Source organism: Mastomys coucha, unplaced genomic scaffold, assembly GCF_008632895.1.
Source record: "Mastomys coucha isolate ucsf_1 unplaced genomic scaffold, UCSF_Mcou_1 pScaffold7, whole genome shotgun sequence".
NCBI lineage: Eukaryota > Metazoa > Chordata > Mammalia > Rodentia > Muridae > Mastomys > Mastomys coucha.
This window is the reverse complement of record NW_022196913.1, coordinates 51,746,626-51,769,954: the sequence shown is the minus strand read 5'-3', so window position 1 is coordinate 51,769,954 and position 23,329 is coordinate 51,746,626. Positions and strand designations below refer to the sequence as shown.

The 23,329-nt window shown below is 44.2% G+C and overlaps 1 long non-coding RNA gene across 1 annotated transcript in view; it reads right to left on the bottom strand.

Annotated features, from left to right (window-relative positions):
* LOC116081966 overlaps positions 1 to 6,905 on the bottom strand; it is a 22,855-nt gene extending 15,950 nt beyond the window's left edge. The window contains exons 1-2 of the long non-coding RNA XR_004115122.1: positions 6,865 to 6,905; positions 6,186 to 6,247 (exon numbers count right to left, since the gene is read on the bottom strand). This is a non-coding gene — a long non-coding RNA (uncharacterized LOC116081966). The remainder of the gene's footprint in view (positions 1 to 6,185; positions 6,248 to 6,864) is intronic.
* Between the last annotated feature and the right edge of the window lie 16,424 nt (positions 6,906 to 23,329).

The following is a 23,329-nucleotide window of genomic DNA, read 5'->3' as shown; positions in this document are numbered from 1 at the left end:
AAAATCTCTTAACTGCTCAGTCATTGCTCCCTGCCTCCCCCAAGGCATTATACATTCTTAAGCATTTTGGTTCATCCTGAGACATCTCAGTCCCTAATCTTTCTCCTTGGCATGCTGGAAGAGCACTGAACCCAGCCAATGGACTATCCTTAGAGTTCCTCACTCAGCTTTACCTTAAGAATCACTAAAGGTGATACCCATTATCTACCCAGAATGCCCCCTCCCAGGTGTAACTGAAGGAGGGTAGAGAAGATGAAGGTTACTCTGATAACACCCAGATCACTTCCAGGAAGGATGAAGCTAACGCAGTTCAGCCCTGTGAACAGGATCACCAAGCGTCGAGGGCTGGGTGCCCATTGGTTCAAGAAAGTTAACTTGTTTGGCTTTAGGTATCCCAACATAGTGTTAAATGCAATAGCTAAAGAGTGACACGGTTTAGATTTAGCATATTCTCTTAAAGGAGACTTCTTCCTCTTGTCCTGTGGCATCCAGAGCCTATGACTGACCCAGATTTCAGGACTTAGCTTGGACTGATAGGCCTGCTGAAGCAGAGACTGTGTGTCAGTTCAGAATGCCTCCTGCTCTGTGCTGCTGTGGTAGCACCCAGCTTGTCCAACTGTCCTCATGGCCTCCTGGCTCATGTGAATTCTGAATGGAGCCTTAAAGCCTTAAAGCAGAGGAGGGGCACTTCATTTTCAAATGAGTCCCTACAGATTCAATCTAGACAAAGCAATGTCTTGGTTCTTCTCTTCTGTTGAAACAGCAAACACAGGGTGTACTGGCTGGTTTTGTGTCAACTTGACACAAGCTGGAGTTATCACAGAGGAGGGAGCTTCAGGTGAGGAAATGCCTCCATGAGATCAAACTGTAAGGCATTTTCTCAATTAGTGATCAAGGGTGGGAGGGCCCCTTGTGGATGGTGCCATCCCTGGGCTGGTAGTCTTGGGTTCTATAAGAAAGCAAGCTGAGCAAGCCAAGGGAAGCAATCCAGTAAGGAACATCCCCCCATGGCCTCTGCATCAGCTCCTGCTTCCTGACCTGCTTGAGTTTCAGTCCTGACTTCTTTTGGTGATCAACAGCAACGTGGAAGTGTAAGCTGAATAAACCCTTTCCTCCCCAACATGCTTCTTGGTCATGATGTTTGTACAGTAATAGAAATCCTGACTAAGACACTGGGACAGCCTGACAGAGATTTCCACTCCTTGCAAGTGTACCAATGGAATACTTTCCATGACAAGCGATGGAAAACCCAACCCAAACTTGCTTAAATAAGGATCTGTACACATCATTGCTCCAGAGGCACAGTGGTTCTAGAGTACATCCAGTCAGTAGTCAACAGTGTTATCTACTACACCGTGTAACCCCTCTAGACGAGTTAGTTATGTATCTAGTTGCTATGACCTAGGGCACAAAAGATAGCTTACCAGTCAAGTGTGCCTACTCCCCTTGTGGAGGACCTGGCAGTTTACAGCACCTCCACAGAACATCTTACAACCACCTATAACCCCAGCTCCAGAGGAATCCAATGCCTCTGGCCTCCGTGGATACGTGCACCTGTGTGCATATGCCACCCTGACACACCTACACCCACAAACACACACACATGCACACATATACACATAATTAAAATGAAATAGACCTGCAGTTTCTGTAACCAAACATCTGACAAGAAGCAACATAAGGCAAGAAATGTCACTGGTTGTCATTTTAGAAAGGTATTGAGATGGTACTGTGGAAGGTTTTTATTACCAGGTACTCCCCTCCTCTGTTTCCTGATCTACCCAGATGTGAGCAAGCAGCCTCCCAGCTGAGAGCTCCTGCCACCATGCCTTCTCCCTCCACATCTGACCAGTCTCAGGATCTGACTCAAAGCAGGAAACAGGAGGCTGTTGACCATTTTAGCCAAGAAGCCACCTACTGTGATCACACAGTCATCTGAAATGCCTCTTCATTTAGCATCCTGACATCAACAGATGAACACCAGAGCCGGAAAGTCCTGTGGTTCATCTCAGTTGGGATGATTCTGATGTGCTGTTGGCTCAAGGCCAGTGAGAAATGATGGATCAGAAGATCACCCAAAGCCTGGGGGTTTCCTCAGTTCTCACTCAGTAGAAGACTGGAGTGGTGACTCTTGTCATAGTGGGTAGTGCTGATGGTAGTGGAGAGTGGATGTCAGGTTCAAGGCTGTAAATGTTTTCTCCCAAAGGCATTCACAGCCTCTGAAGAGCTCCCAGTGAGGCAATGACAAAGCTATGAGTGGATACGTCCAGAGGGAAGACTTGTCCTGACGCCTTGTGTGTGCTCTTTGTGGTCTAGATATGATATATTTTTTTCATTTCCATCATTAGAATCTAATGTAGTGTGTGTGTGTGTGTGTGTGTGTGTGTGTGTGTGTGTGTAGATATGCATGTGCTCATATGTTCATGTTTCTGCATGGAGGTGCTTATTCACATATATGTATGTGATGTGGGGGTCAGAGGTTAACCTCTGATGTTTTTGTTTTTTTTAAGACAGGGTCTCTCAGTTTTACCTGGAGTTGGCTCGGCTGGTTAGCTAGTGAACCACAGGGATCTTCTTAGCTCTGCCTCTGTAGCACTGGGATTACAAACATAGACCACCATTCCTGGCTTTTCTAAAAGGGTTCTTGGCAACAAAGTCAGGTCTTCATGCTTGCATGGCAAACATTTTACTGGCTATCTCCCCAGTATCTAGAATCACTATTAGTTTTCCCTTGTCCATTATAGACTACCATCATTTTATTGGCTTAAAATAACATGTTTATTGTCTCTCAGCTTGAAGTCCAGGCTAGTCTACACCTGCACTATCTCCTCGGGTCCTCACCAGGCTGGAAATCAAGGTGGCTGGGTTGAGTTCTCGGCTAAAGCCCAAGCTGAACTAAGGGAGAATTCGCCTCCAACCTCATTTAAGTTCCTGGCTGAGAAGATAAAGGAGCTGGGTTTCTAGTTGCCACAGGACCAAGGTGTCTGTGTCCTTCGTGGCTGTTGGCTGAGGATTACTTACGGGTCCTTGGCTCGTGACCACCTCCGACTTCAAAGCCAGCAGTGAAGAAACTTCCTCTCTCTCTCTCTCTCTCTCTCTCTCTCTCTCTCTCTCTCTCTCTCTCTCTCTCTCTCTCTCTCTCTCAAAAAAAAAAAAAAGCCTAGAGTTTTGATATGGTCCATGTGATCACCCTTGGGTAGCATCCTTTCTTAAAGGCACATGCATCACTTGCATCATCTGCTCACTGAAGTGCACAGGGCACTGAGTTCAAAGCAGTGGAGTATGCTGTGTGTATGTGCTAAGGACCCTGGTCCTTAGGCAACATGCTAGAATCTGCCTACCACAGATTCCAAATCCTTCGAGTGCTGGAAGTAGATAGAGAAGGTTCTAGAACCTAGCATGGTACCTTGGCCATTGAGACAGCTGAACCAAGATGGTTGATCTAGGGAACACATCTCTGCAATTTTTTTTTCAAATGGTCTCTCAGTCCTGCCACTTGACTTTTCAAATGGTCCCCTCACTTTCTTCATTCTCGGCACTTATCACAAGCTGACATGTCACAGATGTGGATTGTCCCTTCCCCAGATGCATGAAATCAGAAGTGCTACAGGTCCATGCCTGTCATGTTTGTATGCGTAGAACTAGGTATCTTGCCTATGACCCAAGGCTAAGAGTGGAATGCACACATCACATATGTTTTATACCCAGAACTGAGAGGCAACTAACTGTATGTAAGATTTAAAATAATTTAGGGAACAAAACAAAACTTCATGTTGTGGAATCATCACTGTGGGGTCATGTCGATACTTAAAGAGTTTGATAGATTACAACATTTTGGATTTCCAATTATTATATTATATATGTGTGTATATGATATGTCATATCATATATATCATAAATATACTTGCTAGCCTGGTAAAAATATTTCATAAGGAGGTTGACCTTCAGCTGTAAGAATCCTATTCCCACCCACCACAGAGCGCTCCTGGAAGCACTCTTCCAAATTACAAAATGCATCTGCTGAGTGAGAGAAGATAGCTTTTCTCTGTGGAAGTGGCCACTTGCCTGGTGTACTGCCAACATCCCGAGAAACTATGAGGATGGAAGCTGTTCCGTGGACATGAACAATGCAAATTCACAATAAAAGACACAAACTGAAGCATTTTCTTTAGTCATTCAACAAACTCTGCCCAAGGCACGGCCGATGTTACTCAGATGCCAGCTAACGAATATCCAAACCAGCAAAGCCACCACTGTCTATTTTTCACGCCTGCTCTTGCCCATACGCCCTTTGGGTATCCCATCTGCCATCTTGTCTGAGGAAGACATTTCTCACGCTGGCCGTGGATTCAGTGTTTGCCTCATATCTTCTGAGACTTCCTCATGCCAGTCCCCCTTGATGGACTGAGGGTCATCCGTTCCATGTGGAGGGGTCACTGTGACACTCTTATCTTCTCTTGACACACACTGATTTTCACTGTTACAATCCTAAGGCAGGTAGACCTCAGGCAGCCCAGGCTGGCTTCCTGCTCACTCTACAGCTGAGGCTGGTTTTGAACTCCCTCTCCTCCTGCCTCCACCTCCCAAGTATTAGAATGATAGATGTATATCACTATGTCCGGCTTTGCTTATGATGTCGATGCTATAGTAGATTTCAGGGGAATTAGTGGTTGCCCAAGAAACGAGGGATTTATTTCATACTTTAAGCATATTTGTCACACTGGCTATAGCTTAGGGGTTGGATGCTAACCTAGCATATGCAGAGCTCTGGCTTCGATCTCCAATACCACAGATTATGTTTTGGTATATTTATTATTGCTTTTGTAGTAGGGGTTATTGAGTTAGAATTGGGACAAAGGAGTTACTGGTCACACTGAGCTCCTTATTAATTGTGCCTATTGGGTTACACCAACCCCCTAAGTGTAAATGTCACCCTGGAACTAGCTGAGTATTTGGAACTGAGTTGTGTGTGCCCTAACACCTCAGAAACCTGTTCTCTTTGGAAATAGTCTTTGACATTGAAATTGACTTAAAAATGAGGTCATTAGGGCAAGCCCTCGTTCAATAAGATGAATTCCTTACAGGGAGAGCAAAATACACACAGAGAAGAGAGACCAAAAGAACTCACAGGGAGAGGTCAGCCACCTGCAGTCCAGGAAACACTTTGAACACCTTGACCTGAAATTTCCAGTTTCCAGAACCACGAGACACTGGCTATCTGCTAAAGCTACGATGCCTATGGCACTTGGGCATGCCAGGACAGTGGGCAAATGCACCGAGCAAAGACCTATTCGGGGGAGGTGGGCAGGGGAGGAGGAGGAATAGGGGAAGCAGTGGTGGGAGCATTATCCAGCCACAGTGCAGTCAGGACTCTTGGCGAGCGAGAAACACAGAGGATTGTGTAGGGTGACTTCAGGCTATAGCATGTATCTGGCAGCCCCTGAGAAGAACGGTGCTCATTAGAGAAGTCCCCGCTCCTGCCTCCAACATCCTGGTCACACCCAGCAAAGGATCCAGGGCACACGGCTGGACATGGACACAGCAACAGGCCTGCCCACAGGCTGGGATAACAGCCACCCACTCTCCTGACATGGCAACAGACCTCTCACTCTCTGGATGTGTGCTCTGCTGACAAGGACCCAGGCAGCTCATCTCTGAGGTCATGAGGGTGAGAGACAGAGAGCCTGCCTCAGGCTTTTCCCTCCCCAGGGCCCCTTCTCTTCCCTGACTTCCACAGAACTTCTGCTTATTGAGAATCCCCAGGAACCCAGCATGGGCCGGAGGGTCACAGGCCATTAGAACATGAGGCAGGGAAAACTTACCTGGTTGGGCTTGATGAAATGTGCTTGTAATCCAGCATTTGAGGGGCCAAGCAGACGAACAACACGGAATGCATAACTAAAGGTGAGTCTGGGATGCATAGCAAACCCTGTCTCAAATACCAACAGTGCAAAGCAATAAATAAAATAGAGCTACAGATAGCCCCATACCAGGGAAGACTTGAAAAACAGCTTGTACAACCTTTCAACTTTGCATCCTTGTTTTGATTCTCCGTGCCCACTGCTGTGGATGTCTGGAGAATCATATAAACATGTTACATGATACACACACACACACACACACACACACACATCATTGTACAAATCATGCATATGTACATTTGATTTAGGTGTGGTGGTACACACCTGCATTTCCAGTGTTCGGGAAGCTGAGGCCGTAGAATTGTAACGTTTGAGTCTAGCCTGAACTATATTCCAAGAGAGTGTGTCAAAAACAACATCAACAACAACAACAACAACAACAACAACAACAAACAGACAGTGATGCACCCCTTTAATCTTAGCACTCAAAAGAGAGTAGCAGGTGGAATTCTCTGAGTTTGAGACCAACCCAGTCTACATAGCAAGTGCCAGGCTAGCTCTGATTAAATAATGAGACCTTGTCAAAACCCAAACCCAAAACCCAACCCCCCAAACCCCAAACCCCGACAAACTACAAACAGCACAAAGTTAAAAAACAAACAGGCATAAAGTTAGAAGCCCTCCAAACCCACAACACAAATAAATATAAATTTCTAACCTCCGCTCCACTTTGAGGTTCACCAGCCTCTTGGAGAAAGACTGGAAAACCTAACCCAGCATCTGGGTTCTAGCACCGTCCTTGACTCCATCTCACTCTGCTGCTCCTGCCTGCCTCTTCTTCCATGTCATGATCTCTCTCATCTTTATGCATAACCATTTCCTTTCTACAATTCTCTGCCAGGTCCCCATCTTGCTGACTGGCTCCTTTTCATGCCAGGTCAGTGGTGACCTAGCTCAGCATCATATGGAGGGATGGAGGCTGGCTTCTGGCTGAAAGTCTTACCAGCTTCTATGGTCTTGTCTCCCTGGCTGCCCTCAGAGCCATCTTCCAGGGTTGCACTCTCTGTTTGCATAGCTACATTCCTACTCCCAGGCAGGAGTTTTTGTTTTGCTTATGATTGTCTCCCTAGTAACTATCATAGGAACTCAGTCTTAGCACTCACAGTGCATTCAGCTGAGTCTGGTGGATGATTGGGGATGTTTCATGGGCTCTATGCATAAAAGGCCCCTAAACATTTTCAATGGGCAGTTACTAAATAGTTACAATGGGGGCTGGTGTGATAGCGGTTAAGAGCACTGACTGTTCTTCGAGAAGTCCTGAGTTCAAATCTCAGCAACCACATGGTGGCTCACAACCGTCTATAAAGGGATGTAATGCCCTCTCCTGGCCTGCAGGTAGGTGTACAGGCACACAGAGCACATGTATCTTAAATAAATAAAATAGTTACAATGTGCTGTGGTTTCTGCTATCCTGTGTATACATCTCATTCAGAGAAACGTGCGTCGACTTATTTCCTAGCACAGTTTATGTGTCTTTTAAAATGTATTGTTTGTTATTCATAAATAGATGGACCACAACGCAGCTAATTAGGAGGTAGAGCTGAGAAAATGGTATGTGTAAGTGTGCAGCCAGCCTGTGTGTCATTACCCACAGCTTCTTGCCATGACCCATTTTAGTAACATCAGAAGCTGAGATTAGCATTCAAGTCTGTGCTTTGAGATTCTGTAACAGAACACCCGAGGCTGAGCAATTAAGAAAGGATAGGGATTTCTTCCTCACGGTCATGGCGGCTAGGATATTGAGGGTTAGGTGGGGCCCCATGGTCGCTGAGCCTTACTTACATATCATTGTATAGGAAGAGATACGGGAAGAAACCTGGCAGAGAGGAGAAAGAGAGGAGGCGAAGGGCAGGTAAGAAGAAGAGGGGAAGAGAGAACAGATGATAAAAGAGAGAGGGAAAAAGGGATGCAGGAAAGAGAAGGGAAGAAGGAAAGAGGGAGAGACACAGAGAGGATGAGAGGCGCAGCTTGTGAGGCCAAAGCCCAGCAGGGAAAAGTGCTTCCCACACGCCTTTCAAGCAGGCTTCAGTTCTTGGAGCCCACAGGATAGAAGATAAGTGGGGAAGATGTGTAGGGATGGACAGGAAAGTGAGATGTAGGGAGTCCTAGAAACCCTTGTTTCAACCTGGAAATGCTGCCAGATCCTCAACCCTGTTCCTCGTGTGGAACTTACTGTTGATGGCCTTAAGATGTCAGCTGGACCACCCACTCCCTGTACCTGAGGGAGTGGCTTCCTATGAGACCATGTGTCCACAAATACTTAGAACACAGGGACAGACATAGTGAATTTCTAACCTCCAAACCAGCACTGGGAGGGGCCCCATCTCTGAGGCTGCTGGGCAAGGCTTCCTGAGACATTGGGATGTGACTAAAAGAGTCTTTACTCAGAGAGCCCTGTGTGAGAAGGCACATGAGCCCGCAGTAAGGGCCAGAACCAACCCCAGAGCTGGGGATGGGTGACAAAGGGGAGCCTGGGTTGCTGTGTCCTTTGTGTTCCTTCCCCCCCCCCCACACACACATCAGGAAGCTGCACAATGCTCTTCTAGGGGGTTTGAGTCATACAGAAAGCAGGAAACCCTCAGGCTTTTTGAGCTCAGAATTTAGCCATTCTCTGTATAGTCCGTGATGGGGTTTCCCAGTTAACACTGATCGATATGATAATTGGTTCTGCCCTTTGCTTGTCCATCTGTTCATAGACACCTGAGCTGCTCTATGTTGTAATAAGTATGAATATTCAAATATCTCCGAGAGTCTGTCTTATTCCCTGTAATGCTTACCCCTCTTTCCCTCCCTCCTTGCTTGTCTGCCTGCCTGCCTGGTTCCTTCCTTCTTTCCTACCTTCCTTCCTTCTTTCCTTCTCTCCTTCCTTCCTTTCTTCCTCTCTTCCTTTCCTTCCTTCCTTCTTTCCTTCCTCCCTCCCTCCCTTCTTTCTCTCTCTCTCTCTTTCTCTCTTTGTTTGCTTGCTTGTTTGCTTGTTTGTTTGTTTGTTTGTTTGTTTCTCTTTCTTTCCTTGCTACTCTGCTTGCTTGCTTCCCCGCTTTTGTCTGTCTAGTTGGCTCTGGATGCCCGAGATTAACTCAAGGACTTACACGTGCTTTTGCACGCTATTCCTTAGGCGTGCCCAGCCCCCATGCTTTTAGCAACATGAAGTCCTTCAGCCTGTGATGGCTCGACTTATGGCTTCTTGACTTGGCAAGAGTGTGAATGGAATACATTCACTAGAAAGTGTACTTTGAATTTTGACCTTTTACCAAGCTATTGATGTATATAATACAACACTATTTGCAACACTGGGCAGCAACAGGAATTAGCAACTCTTAGGGAGCTCTGTGATCAAGATGAGGGACAACCAATACTCTAGAGTATGCTGTGTAACCAAGCCTGGATCGTGGGTTGGTTAAGTGCATTAAATTGAATGTAGTTTTGACTTATCCTGGGTTTAGCTGGGCATGGTGGTGCATGCTTGCAATCCCAGCACTTGGGAGGCAGAGGCAGGAAGATCAGGAGTTCAAGGTTTATACTCTGCTACTCAGCCTGGGCTCTAGGAGATCCTATCTTAGAACAAACAAACCCAACCGTAGTCAGAATTTCACTTCATCATAAGACAGGGAGGATCTATGTACTCAGAAATGGACTTTCTGGAACAAATGATAGGTACATTTTTAGTTCTAGAACTCAATATTCAAGACAGAATGTTATTTCCATAGTGGCTGTACCATCTCTCATGTCTGCTGACAGAGCACAGGATTTCAGTTTCTCCACCTCCCTGCCTCTGGGACTTATTATTCTGGGGGTTTGTTTGTTTTGTTTTTATAGTAGCAATGTTAAGGTGTATGAGAAGTTCTTTGTTGTATTTCTTATTTGTTTTTTAAGTCAGTGAACATTTATGGAAGGGATTTCACATGAGATGCCTGCCCTGTCCATCAAGATCACTGAAGTTCAAGCTTTCTCAAAGTAACCTTTTCTCAAAGAACCCATGCTTAACCCAGATGTGCTAACAGCACAGAGATCTTTGGTATCAATTTCTTCAACAATTCACTTTCAGAACCATATTAGGATCTCTCTGCCACTCATGCTGATCCCTTTCTCACTCAGTGTGTAGTATGTGTCAGTGTCAGAAGAAGGAAGAGAAAGAGGCAGTGGTGGAGAGAGAGGAGGAGGAGGAGGAGGAGGAGGAGGAAGAGGAGGGGGAGGAGGAGGAGGAGGAGGAAGAGGAGGAAGAGGAGGAAGAAGAAGAAAAAGATAAGGAAGAGGAGGAAGAGGAAGAAGACAAGGAAGAGAAGAGGAGGAAGAAGAGGAGGAGGAGAATGAGGGGTAAGATGAAGAGGAGGAGAGAGAAGAGAAGGAGGATGAGGAGAAAAATTAGTGAGTCTTTCATAGTTAACTGTCACATAGTTTCCCACAGGCCCAAGAAACAGTCCCATGAGCATGCAAAGACAAATTACTGTATGTGGCATTTCTAACACTGTGCAGCTTCTGGGGAAATCCTATCAAGACAGACATCAATCTCTGTTGTTTTTGAGTTAAGCAGTCAGTCCCACCAAAATTCCCTTTGCCATTTCTCCCTCCAGTCAAGACAGTCTGCTTGCCCAGCCCACTTGCACTGAATTCTCCAACACACCCTTTCTAGAGCAAGCCATGACACGTGTGAATCTAAGCCAGTAAGGAATGGCTAAAACCTTCCTTCCCTAGCGCACTCCTTTTAAACAATTATTCTACATTTTTTATTGACTTACTCATTTGTATGGGTGTGTGCACATGTGTGCAGTGTGAGGAAAATCAGGTTTTTTCTTCTACTGTGTAGGTCTGGGTGATCAGCTTGGGTCCTCAGGCTTGGCTGTAAGCACCTTTACCAGCTAAGCACCCCTCCCCAGCCCACGCCTACCCCCACCTCATTCCCATTTGTATCGGGGAGGTTGAACATGAAGCTAGTGTCTTTGCTAATCTCTGTGACCAACTGTAGCCATAAGACAAGAACTCAGGAGAAGGCCTTTCCTTTGTCCCCTTGAAAATGAAAGTAGCATCCAAGCCCTCAGAGGAGTGACAGCCAGCTTGGCCAGAATGTTGGCTTTGGCATCTGGAAGGCTTCATATGTACGGAGCACCCAGTTTTACAGTTTGGCCGTTAAGATCCAAGTCTCCAGTTGATAAGATAAGGAATTCCAAGCAAGGCAGTCAGGGTGGAGGAGGAAGCTGATCCATTCAAGCCCGTCCCATTCCTGTTTGGTGAAGCCGCTCTGCCTGCTGAACTTGCCTTTGCAGACTTTCCCTCACCAAACATGTCCTTGGCAAGCACTGAGTCTTCTTTGAAAGTTTTCTGTGTGGAATAAGAGGCCTTTGACTTTTTCCTTTCTTCCTTTTTTAACTTGCTGTAGTTAAGAGCCCTGGGGCCCCTAGTTACTATTTCTATGGCACTTGGATTACACTCACAAGGAAACAGAGTTGAGTTGAGTTCATCATAACCTTTTAATAACAACTTCCATCTGCATTTCTCTTTAGAGTGTAGAAGATGTTCACACACATAACTGTTCATGGGGCCCAGAGGAGCTGAGCCTTAGAGGGATCAAATGGCTGGCCCTAGGCAACACAGGCACACACAGGACTCAAGCCCAGACTTTTTGATTCTTAATCTGTATCAAGGAGGATTCTAAGTTTTGTATTGGTGATTACGGAATTATAAAAAAATCTTTTCCATTTGGAAAAGAAGGTTAGTAAATTATTCCTGTGTCTAGTGCTTGCAAAAGATTTGAAAAGTGTAAAAGAAAATACAATCAATCAAATGAAAGTCACTAAATTTGTGACATTCAAGACTCAGGAAGTAATCTTACAGAAACTGTTGGGAAAGAATATGATAGACCGCTGAAATTCATTTATCTAGTCTTTGACAGTAATCTCCAGGAAGAGCTAAGTGCGAAATGAATGGCTAAGTGGATGGAGTCATCTAGAGTTCTACGTAAGTTCTAAGAATGAGAGCCCAGATTGTTTAACTAGAGTCCCTACAACAGTGGCTCCCAACCTGGGGTCATGACCCCTTTGGAGGTCACCTAAGACCATCAGAAAACACAGATATTTACATTATGATTCATGACAGTAGCAAAGTTACAGTTATGAAATACAACAAAAATGTGATTTTTATAGTTGGGGGTCATCACAGCATGAGGAACTGTATTAAAGGGTCACAGCACTTGGAAGGATGAGAACCACTGGTCTACAGGGAGAGAGGATGGAAGTAATAAAAGCTTGGCTCCTGTAAGGAGCAGAGCTCAGGCCTCTGATCACAGCATTCTGAAGGCTGAAACAGGAGGAACACAAGTTCAGAGCTAGCCTGAGCTACAAAATAAGACCCTGTGTCAACCCCCACCCTGAGAAAAAACACCACAAATTAAGAGAACGGAGACACAACACATGTGTATGGAGAGAAAGTCTGGGTTTGCAGCCGCTCCCTGGGCCCCTGCCTAAGAATCACGTGTTTGGTAACAGAGCCAAAATTGTCCAAGCAGCCTCAGCTTAGAGATTACCACTCGTCTGTATTTTGATGTATTTGTTGATATTAATCACCTTCACCAATTGATGTGAGAATCTCAAGGTGCTCTAAGAGCTGTCTGGTTTGTCCCAGGACCTCTGGAAATGTCCTTGGGTTTTATAACCTAATGAACAGACAGGGGCCTCCTGGCTGAGCAGAAAGCTATGGAGGAGAAGGAGCGGAGCTAAACTCCCTGTTCCCCAGCTATCTGAAAGTTGGACTGTAGGTTTGGAAGAGCAGCCTTCTGTGATCTAGCCCTTGGACCAGAGGGGAGTGCAAACAGCAAGACAGAGGCACTGGGGAGAAGTGTGCAGGGGAACATTCGCTGATCTCACCAAGGGTGGCTTTTGTTAGATGGCATTTGTATGCCCATGTATGTAGCAGGGAGTTATGATGGTCCATGTCCTCGCTCAGTCTTTGATAAGGGAAACTACAGAACTCTTAATGGACTCACAGTCTAAATGTTCAAAGAATGTCTGCAGAAAATCTCACACAAAATAAGGAATAGATCTAATTCGAATTTCGAACAGTTCCTCTATATAAAGAATAATCAACCACACCCATAGTAGCCGGCATCTGGAGTATGCATTTTCTTATTTCCAATCTTGTCCAAAGTAAGACAGAAAGTGTTTTGTGAGTGTTACTGTGGTCTGGTAGATCGATGTGTGTTCTATTCTGTGGCATTTACTTGATTTCTCCGGGATCTGTGTGGTAATTACTGCTGAGGGGTGCTGAACAGAATTCATTACTCTCCTTGAAGTTCTGTGAGGTTTTGGCTTCACACTTGATTGTGCTCTGTGGTGAGACACTATCGCGTCCGCCTTGACCAGCAAGAAAGACATGACCCACGAGCTGTTCTTTTAGCAGTTTATTCAGGAACCTTCAACAGTCTTCAGCACCAAGGGCAATGCCCTTAACCGATAAGCACTCCCAAGCTTAACCAATCCCAATGGGCCATGTGGCAAAAGCGGATATCTGAAGCTCCCTTCTCTGACTTCACAGATCGCTCTTCCTTCAGCTGCTCTAATGCGGCTTTCCCCTCTTCCACGGCCTTATAACAGCGCTGATCCTCCAAACAGCTCCTAACGAGCTTCCACACAGGTCTTACCCCTGCTTCCAAAATAACCTGGTCCTAGGAGAAATCTAGATCCTTCCCTAGCTTATCCCAGTATGAAAGGATGAAGTTCCCAGACACCGCGAATCAAGGGGCAACAGTGTCACACTTACTAAGGAACCTCTCCAGTGTGCTCTTCTTAATTTCTAAATTTTTGGACAATAACAGCTCTTGAAGAGCCAGAAAAATTGGGTGTGATTGCAAGGCGACCATCTTCACTTTTGTTTTACTTTTGGTTCGCTATTCCACGAAACTTTATCGTTCCTTCTTGGAGTCCATATAGCCTCTACTTCCGAGGTTCTTATTGCCCCAACTCCCAAGGTCCTTATTGCCTCTACTTCCGAGGTCCTTATTGCCCCAACTTACCTGGGAACTTACCAACTGGCTGCCCTGACTCCAAAAAGTTCTGAGTCTCCTCGAGTGAAGGAGGAGTGAGTTCCCCGTTTGGGCCTCCACTTATCGCGTCTGCCTCGACCAGCAAGAAAGATGCAACCCATGAGCTCTTCTTTTAGCAGTTTATTCAGGAACCTTCAACAGTCTTCAGCACCAAGGGCAACAACCTCGGCCGTTAAACTTCAGCACCAAGGGCAACGCCCTCGGCCGTTAAGCACTCCCAAGCTTAGCCAAACCCAATGGGCCATGTGGCAAAAGCAGATAGGTCACCAAATGCAGAAGCAACCAAGGGCAGCAAGCTTAGTCAAATAAGGGCTTTGTTTACGAGACCGCTGGCTCTCAGGATGGCGGAAGCCAGCGCCATCTAGGGCTGTGGCTCAAGCGGCTTTCCACACTTGACAACAAATGTTATGTCTTAAATAAGTGACTGTAGGCTTAGAGTTTTCAAAACTTACTTTAATAAGGATTCTCGCTGGGCAGTGGTGGCACATACCTTTAATCCCAGCACCCTAAATGTCCCAGCATCACCAGAGACAGGCAGATTTCTGAGTTTGAGGCCAGCTTGGTCTACAGAGTGAGTTCCAGGACAGCCAGGGCTACACAGAAAAACCCTGTCTTGAAAAACAAAAACAAAAAAAAAGAATTCTCAAACACTTCATCCCACCCCCCTCTAGCCTACCCTCCTGAGATAGGGGAGAAAAGCTGGTAAATAGGACAAGGGGATGTGGTCAGGATGCCAGGAGAAGCTCTCTGTGATGCTCTCTCAATGAAGTGAATACACAAGCCCAACAAAGCTCTGCACAGCCCTGTCACTGTCTGTAGAATTCTACTTACACGCTCTTGAAACGTCACATGTCCTCTCATGGGTCTTGCCTCAGCAAAACACGACATGAGTCTCTATTACATGACACAATCATGAAATTTCCACTTCCAAGTGACCTTTAAAAATGTGTAATTTATGTGTTTATGTGTGTGTGTGTGTATGCACACATATGTGAGCAAGTGATCATAGTTGCCAGAAGAGGGTGCTGGATCTCTTGGAGTGTCTATGAGCTGCATGATATGGGTACTAGAATCTTAACCCTATTCTTTTGGCAGTCAGCTCTCTTAATCACTGAGTGGTCTCTCCAGTCCCTAAATGACCTTTGTTTAGCTACATAATATTATTCCTCTGCATACTAATTCTCCTGGTTCTCCAGTTTACTTTGTCTGAAATAAATGTAATCACTCTAGCTTATTTTTGGATGGTGTTAGCCTGGCATAGCTTTTAAAATTATTTATTTATTTTATATTAGTTTAGTATGTGTGAGTGTGTATGTGTGTGTGTGTGTGTGTGTGTGTGTGTGTGTGTGTGTGTGAAAGAACTAGTTTCATTAAGGTTATTTACAGGACCATGGGCACCTTGCCAATTGTAAGTGGTTACACCAGTAAGAAACCATCTTTCCATTATCTATTAATTTGTATAAATCCTTAGGAAGAGATGAGCCCCATGGTCCCTCCCCCTTCTGTTAGCAGTGTTGATGGGCTCAGTCTTGTATAGATCTTAGCCAGGTAATCACAGCTACCGTGAGTTCAAGAGTGTAGCACCCACATCATACCTACAAGTCAGCATTCTGTAGGTCCTCCCCAGCTTCTCCTACTCATTTATTTTAACCACCCTTCTTCTGGAATGTTTCCTGGGCCTTAGATATATCTGGGTGATATAGCTGTCCTATTTTTGGCTGAGCACTTGTTTATTCTCAATACTTTGACCAGTTATGAGTCTTTGCAGTGGCCATTGCAAAAAGGTGCATCTCTGGTCAAAGCTGATAGGAGCACAGAGCTATAGGCATAGACATAGCTATATAGAAGGCCATTTTATGGGTATGCCATGTTCATTTAACAAACAGCAGCAGCTGCTTCTGGACTAAGGCCTGTAAGGTTCCAGCCACAGGTCTTTCTTGTTTCCAGTTCCAGATGCTAATGCCTTCCTGCAGAGCGGGCCCCAGTACCAATCAGAAGGTTGGCGGTTGGTTACCCTGTAATATGCTTACCATTACTGCACTGGATGGCTCATGCTACCTGGCTGGTCATTATTGTTGCACATAAGGTCCACAGCTGTGTAAGACTGCTGATGGCAATTTTCTGTAGTAGTTCTGGGCTTTTCTTGTGCCCGAATAATGACATAAAAATCTATTATATGTATTAGTATGCCTCAAACACTATAGCTGATCAGACATTCATCTATCCTAGCCCAACCATCATAACTACTGCCCAGCCACACATTCATTACCTGGCATCTGAGTCTTACCATGGCTGCTTCTGCTTCATCTGTGTCCTCAAGGTGATGACTCTCTGGCAACTCTCCAGAGACTCTCTCATTTCTCTCATTGTGGTTTATTCTGTCTCTCCCTCTTCCTCTCTCTCTGTCTCTCTCTGTCTCTCTTTCTCTGTGTCTGTGTCTCTGTCTCTCTCTCTGTCTTTCTCTCTCTCTCTCTCTCCTTCTCAAACATGTGGCTTGCATGGGCTTTCTATGGGAAGTCTCATGTAATTCTTATTCTTTTAAAATATTTATTTATTTATTTATTTATTTATTTATTCATTCATTCATTTTTAGTGTGCATTGGTGTTTTGGCTGCATGTATGCCTGAGTGAGGGTGCCTGATCTTGTTTTGAGCTGCCATGTGGGTGCTGGGGAATTGAACCCTGGTCCTCTGGAAGAGGAGCCAGTTACCTTAACTGCTGAATTATCTCTCCAGCCCTGTAATTCTTATTCTCACTCCTTTTATATGCCAACTGTTTCTCCTCTGCATCAGTCAGGGTTTGGTGTCCAGTGTCTGTCATTTGTAAACACCTCAGCCACCATGACTTCAATTGTTTCTTTGCCCTTTTAAAATTCTCCATCTGCAAGTCCAGATACACAATGTTACATTGTCTGTAACTTCTCCACAGTTGCTACATACTGTGTCCTGTTGGTTTTGTTTGTTTGCTCTCATTTCTTTTCTCTTTACTCTTCAGTTGGAGAAACTTTCACTGATGTATCTTCCAATTCACTGATCCTTCCTCTGGCCTCATCTAGTCTATATAGATAAGTCCATCCAATGCTTTCTTTGCCTCTGCTAGTGGTTTTGATTGCTATGATTTCCTTTGAATTTTTCTTAGATTTCCTGTTTTTCAACCTATTCTTCATGTATTCTTGCATGTTTCCAACCTTATAGCATTATTGACATATTAAACATAATAATTTTATGTGCTTTATAATTCCACAATGTCATATTTGAGGTTTCTTTTTTTTCTTTTTTCTTTTTTCTTTTTTCTTTTTTCTTTTTTCTTTCTTTCTTTCTTTCTTTCTTTCTTTCTTTCTTTCTTTCTTTTTTTTGGATTGTGCCTTTAAAGCATTTCTTGTAACTTTTTGGATAATTTTAAAACCATGAAAAGTACTTTCCCATTCCTGATACCAGAATATTAGGGACTTTTTTTTTTCTTTTTTTTTTTTAGGTCTTCATCTTGAAAGGATATGGAGTCCTGGAAAACAAAATCCACAGATGTGTGAGAACACACTAGAGAGGAACTCAGAACTGTCTCTAGCCTGTTCCTCACTCCTGCTTCTTTTTTCTTCCTACTCATGGCTCCAGAAACTTATGTTCCATATAAGCCTCTCTATCTATCTGTCTCCATATTTCTTTTTTTTTCAAGACAGGGTTTCTCTGTGCACCCCGACTGACTTAAAATTTTCTCTGTAGACCAGATTGGCCTCAACCTCAAAGCGATACGTGTGCCTCTGCCTCCTGAGTACTGGATTTAAAGGCACCACTGCCCAACTTTGTCTCCAAATTTCTAAACATTGATCTTTTCTCTTTGAACTCACTTTTCATGGGCATTTAAAACATGATTATTTCAGTGTGTTCATCTCTTTTTTTCTTCATTTTTTTTGTTGTTGTTTTTGTTTTGTTTTGTTTTGTTTTTTCAAGGCACGGTTTCTCTGTATAGCCCTGGCTGTCCTAAAATTCACTCTGTAAACCAGGCTGGCCTTGAACTCAGAAATCCGCCTGCCTCTGCCTCCCAAGTGTTGAGATTAAAGGCGAGCGCCACCACCGCCCAGCTTCTTTTTTTGTTCTTAGAGACAGGGCTAATTGCTCCCAAGCTTTTCATGTGTCAGAGCTAAAACCAGGAAATATTATCAGGAAAAGGAAGTTGGAGCAAGCGTCTAGACTGTCAAGCGCTTCATTTGAACACAAACAAGCTGCATAAATCAGGAGCTTCAAAGCCTACGGAGGCAAGATGTGGTGGCCTGTTGGCAAGGCCCCTCATGGAACGCACAGGAGTGGGAAGCAGGGAGGAAGAGTGACAAAGTGGCTGTCAAGGTCTGGCTAAATGTACCTTAAATAAGGAGGTTCCCATGCTTTTCAAAAGTTGCCATTCAGCAATTGCCTTAGGAACCACGTTAGTTCCAGGAGCACAGGTCTGCAGGATTGGGGTGGCAGCAGGCTATAATAAGAGGGGCTCATCTTCAGCCCCTTTAACTTGAACACCACTCAGGTTGCTTTTGCTCCTTCAACTGATGCAACACATCTTCCATATCCTCCAACTAGCCAAGATCCAATAGGTCTTAGCTCTCAACTAGTCACCAAAAACTTGACACTCATGATTTTATCTCCAAATTTTCTAAACATGCAGAAATGTGACTTTTATAAGGAGTATTCAGTTCTAACAGAGAATTTCTGAGTGTTATCTAGAATAGCAACGTAGACTATGGAGAGCACAGAGCCACCAATTTATGTTAGCTTACTTAGCATTTTTTAATTTTTATGATGGAGTAAAGTTGCTATGAGTCACTAGTAAAGTCTACTTTAGATTCTGAGTTTTGATGTCATCACAGATATCCGTGGTGTGATCCTGTCTCAGGATGCCTGACAACAACAGCAACCATGGCTCCTGGTGGCCACACACCATATTTTGTGTGTTTACAACTCACCAAGTCTACAAAGGACCCTTCTCTATCACTTGTATCCATAAAACAGTTCTACCTTTTGCTTTCAGCATTGTAGGAGGTAATGGTATGATGAGGCAGACTATTATATATATATTTATGTATATATAATGTATATAATTCTCTCACACACAAATATATGTGTAAATACATGTATATATTTATATACACACAAAAACACACACATATATACATACATATATAATATACATTTGATTTTTTGAGATAATGTCTATGTAGCTTTGGTTATTCTGGAATTCACTATGTAGACCAAGCTGACCTTGAGCTCATAGAGATCCACCTACTACTGCCTCCTGAATTGAAGGCCTGTGCTACCATTCCCATCTTAAGACTACATTATTTTCTATGTTAGATGTGTCACATATATTTTGATGTACAGTGTTTTCAATTTGTGATGGCTTCATCAGGCGAGAACGATATTCCAAGTCGGAGTGTCCGTGTATTTTCTAGGTATTGGTTCTGCTCTTTATCCTTCGTAGCTCATCCGTGGCAAGGTGGCACTGACTTTCTCCCTGTCTTCTAAGGATGGCTGGCCTTAACACCTTCTATTGGGGAGCCAGGGAAATGATCAACATGAATCTCTGAGAAAAGTAATTCCAGAAACACAAGGAAAGTCTAAAAGGGCGCACCTCTGGTGGATAACCATGGTTGCCAACTTGGCTGGATGCCTCAAAGATTAGCAAAGCACAGATCTCTACATGTGAGGGTCAGTGTGTGTGTGTGTGTGTGTGTGTTACATGTATATGTACATGTGTGGGGTACATGTGTGGGGAGTACATGTGTGGGGTAGATGTTTCTAGAGAAGATTAGTAAAAGAAGGATCTATGGGCCTACCTTGGACACAGGCAGCTGGGGATGGGGGCTGAAATGCAGCAAAAGGAGAAAGAGGAGGAAGACCCCAAGGATACTCTTAATATCTGTCTGTCTGTCTCTGTCAGTCTCTGTCTGTCTCTTTCTGTGACTCTGTCTCTGTTTCTTTCTTTCTTTCTTTCCTGTCTACCATGAGATGAACAGCCCCCTGCAGACTTATCTGCCACCATGAGGTTTTTTTCTCCTCAATGTAAGCTTAGAAACATGCGGTCAAGTCGCCATGGGTTTTAAATTGAAATTATTAGTCAAAATCAGCATTTCTTTCCTCAACCTGTTTCTCTTCAGCATTCATCACAGCAACAAACAGACTGACATAACCTCCATAACCATAGGCCTTGGGGCGTGGTCTGTGGGTGCCAGAGTCTATCTGAAGAACTGCCAAAGGCAATTATTCAGAACACAAAACTTCACTCTTAAAGAGAGGGAGAAATTATCAAAGAAAAGAAAAGATTCCAAGAGAATCACACAAAAGCCGACTTGTCAAGCTGGGTTCTCACCTGTGTCATTAGCAGATATTGATTACACATAGTAATGGGCTTGTGACATTTTCACACTTCCATATAACTCATTTTGATCGTGCTTGCTACTCATGACCCTCTTCCAAACTTCTGGAACCCCTGCTGACTGTTGCATCCTTACAGCCAGTCTGTTTTCATCTGTCTGTCTATCTGTCTGTCTGTCTGTCCGTATGTATGTATGTCTCCCCTTCTCTCTGTCTCTGTCTTTCAAGAAGTCTTTTAAAAAGGGAAGCCTCAAAACTATTTTATTTTCAAAACTAAAACCTTCTAGATTTACAGGGGGAAAATTTGAACCTAATTTATTTTTCTCTTAGATAGCCTTAGAGCCAGACATCTCTGAAATGCCTTTCAAGTGGGACTTCTGAATGTCAAACCTAGACAATAGCTAATGCTGTAAGGACAAAGACTTCTTTCTTCTTAACTGCACCCAGAATTCCAGGGACTGTTCACTACTGAGGAGAGAGAGGCGAGCAGCACTGAGAGCAGCACTGAGGCACTATGCTGTCTCCTCACCCAGGGGCCCACTCGGGGGACCAAGTTTAAAGCTGTGCAGATCTATTGGTAGAATGTCACTGTGCATTGCGTAAGGATTATCCTTATATTATTCAAATGCTGATTTCTCTGCCCCTGTGTCTAGTTGGAAGCAGACATGCATTAGTGATGCGTAGTCTAAGAATCTCTTGTTTCAATGTTGTGTAAACATCATTCTTCGAATATCTCTGATTGTTCAATAAAAGCTAATCAGCCAATGACTGGGCAGAAGAGAGAAGAGGGCTGGATTTCCAATTATATTGAGGGGAAGGGTAGAGGAGAGAGGAAGAGAAGATTGGCCATGTGTTGAGGGTCGGGCAGACACCATGAGAAAACAGTTGGAGTTCATAAAGCAGAATCAATACAAAAATGCAAATATATTGGGGAATTTTGGTTGGGAGGTAGTGAGATTCTTATAGAATTATTAGAATAGATTAAAAACTGCCCAGTTATTATGCTGTAAGCTATCAAATAAATCTAATAGTTTCTGCCTATTTATTTGGAAGCTAGCAGGGATAAAAAAACTGATAGAAATAAATTTCCTATAACAGAGATCTTCTTCAAGAAAGACAAGAAAGAGTAATTCAAAGAGGATTGAGTTCAGAGACAGGTGTAAACAAAACATTAAGAAGCATTTTATAGGAAAAAGTAATTCTAGTTAACTAATTACAATAACTGTTCCTACCTTTGAGTGTATGTGTGTGTGTGTGTGTGTGTGTGTGTGTGTGTGTGTGCACATACTTGAGTATGTGAGAGCGCATTATTTTGCTGAGACAGAGTGTCACACAGCACAGATGTCCTTGAACTCACTATATAGCTGTGGCTGGTCTTAAACTCCTTTACTTTCTGCCCCCCTCCCAAATGCTGATATCATTCATATAATAATTTTTCATAATAGTATTGTGAATAAAGTTTTGAATGTGTATAATTTTGAGGTGCACACTATTAATATGAAAGGGACAAAATGGCACAATGTTAGCATTCTTCCCATGACTAGAAAGCTGTGAAGGGCCAGTATGGGGGGAGGGGACTATGAGCATGCTGGATACATTAGTTCCTCTTCTACTGCTGTGACCAAAAAGCAACTTAAGAAAGAAAGAGTGGTTTGGTTTATAACTCTAGAGCAGTGGTCCTCAACCTTCCTAACACTACGACTTTTTAATAAATACACTTCCTCACGTTGTGGTGACCCCCAACCATAAAATTATCTTTTGTTGTTACATCATAACTGTAACCTTGCTACTGTTATGAATCATAAAGTAAATAACTGATATGCAGGATATCTGATATGGGACCCCGGTGCAAAGATTGTTTGACCCCCAAAGGTGTCAGCACCCACAGGTTGAGAACTGCTGTTCTGGAGGGGAAGAGTTTGCTGTGGTGAGCAGAAGCACTATGTGGTAGCAGAAGCAGGATCCTCCAAACGCATACTCAGTGAGATACTTCAGCAAGTGCCTCCTAAAGATTCCAAATCTGCCTCCAAACCGCACCACCCACCAGGTGTTCAAATACATGAGGCTTTGGGAGCTACTTCTCATTTGGACCATCACATTGGCCCCTGACCCTCAAAGGCTTGGCCGCATCATAATGTAAAATACATTTAGTCCAATACATAATCGTCTCAACAACCCAAAGTCTCTTCTGAGACTTACTTGTGACCCATCTATTTAGGAAATCATAAAACAACAGCAAATTAAATCCAGTGGCACGGAATATGTTCCCATTCCCAAAGAGAGGAATGGGGGCATAGTGAGGAACCGAAACCCAGCAGGACAAACCCCAAAGCCTGCAGTTCCATGTTCAGTGTCTGAGGTTTCCTTTTCCAAGTACTTAAATGGCGCTGGCCCTCCAGCTTTGCTGCCTACCTTTGCTGCCCCCTATGATGCTCCCTCCCTCCTCCTCCTCCCCCCTCCTCCTCCTCCCTCCTTCCCCCCCATCGCCCTCTCTCCGACATGTTCTACTCCCTGTATGCAGCTCTCCTTGGCACATATCTCATGGTCCCGACATCTTCAGCATCTTGGGGTTTCTATCACAACACAGGCTTTACTGTCTCCTGCTTCACTCAAGGGCCTCTTGGAGATGTCTCACGGGGACTCTGGTCCTGCAGTTATCTGGCCTCCGTGGCTCTCTGACACTGTGGAAGAGGAATCTATGCCCTGCCCCCCACCTCTGTAACTGCAGGGTTTTCCACCCACATCCCATTTCCCAAATAATGATTCAGAGCCTATATTTTGTTAACAAATGCCTAGGCCATAAACTAGGCTTGTTGCCTGTGTAGCTCATAGCTCAATTATCTTATTTATACTATTTTATGTCTGCCATATGGCAAGTTAACTCTTGGTGTTGTTCATCCTACTTCCTCCAGAGTCCAGGTGGGGAATCCTTCCTGCACCTCACTTTTTCCCAGAGTCTCTCTCCTCTCCTCTCCTCTCCTCTCCTCTCCTCTCCTCTCCTCTCCTCTCCTCTCCTC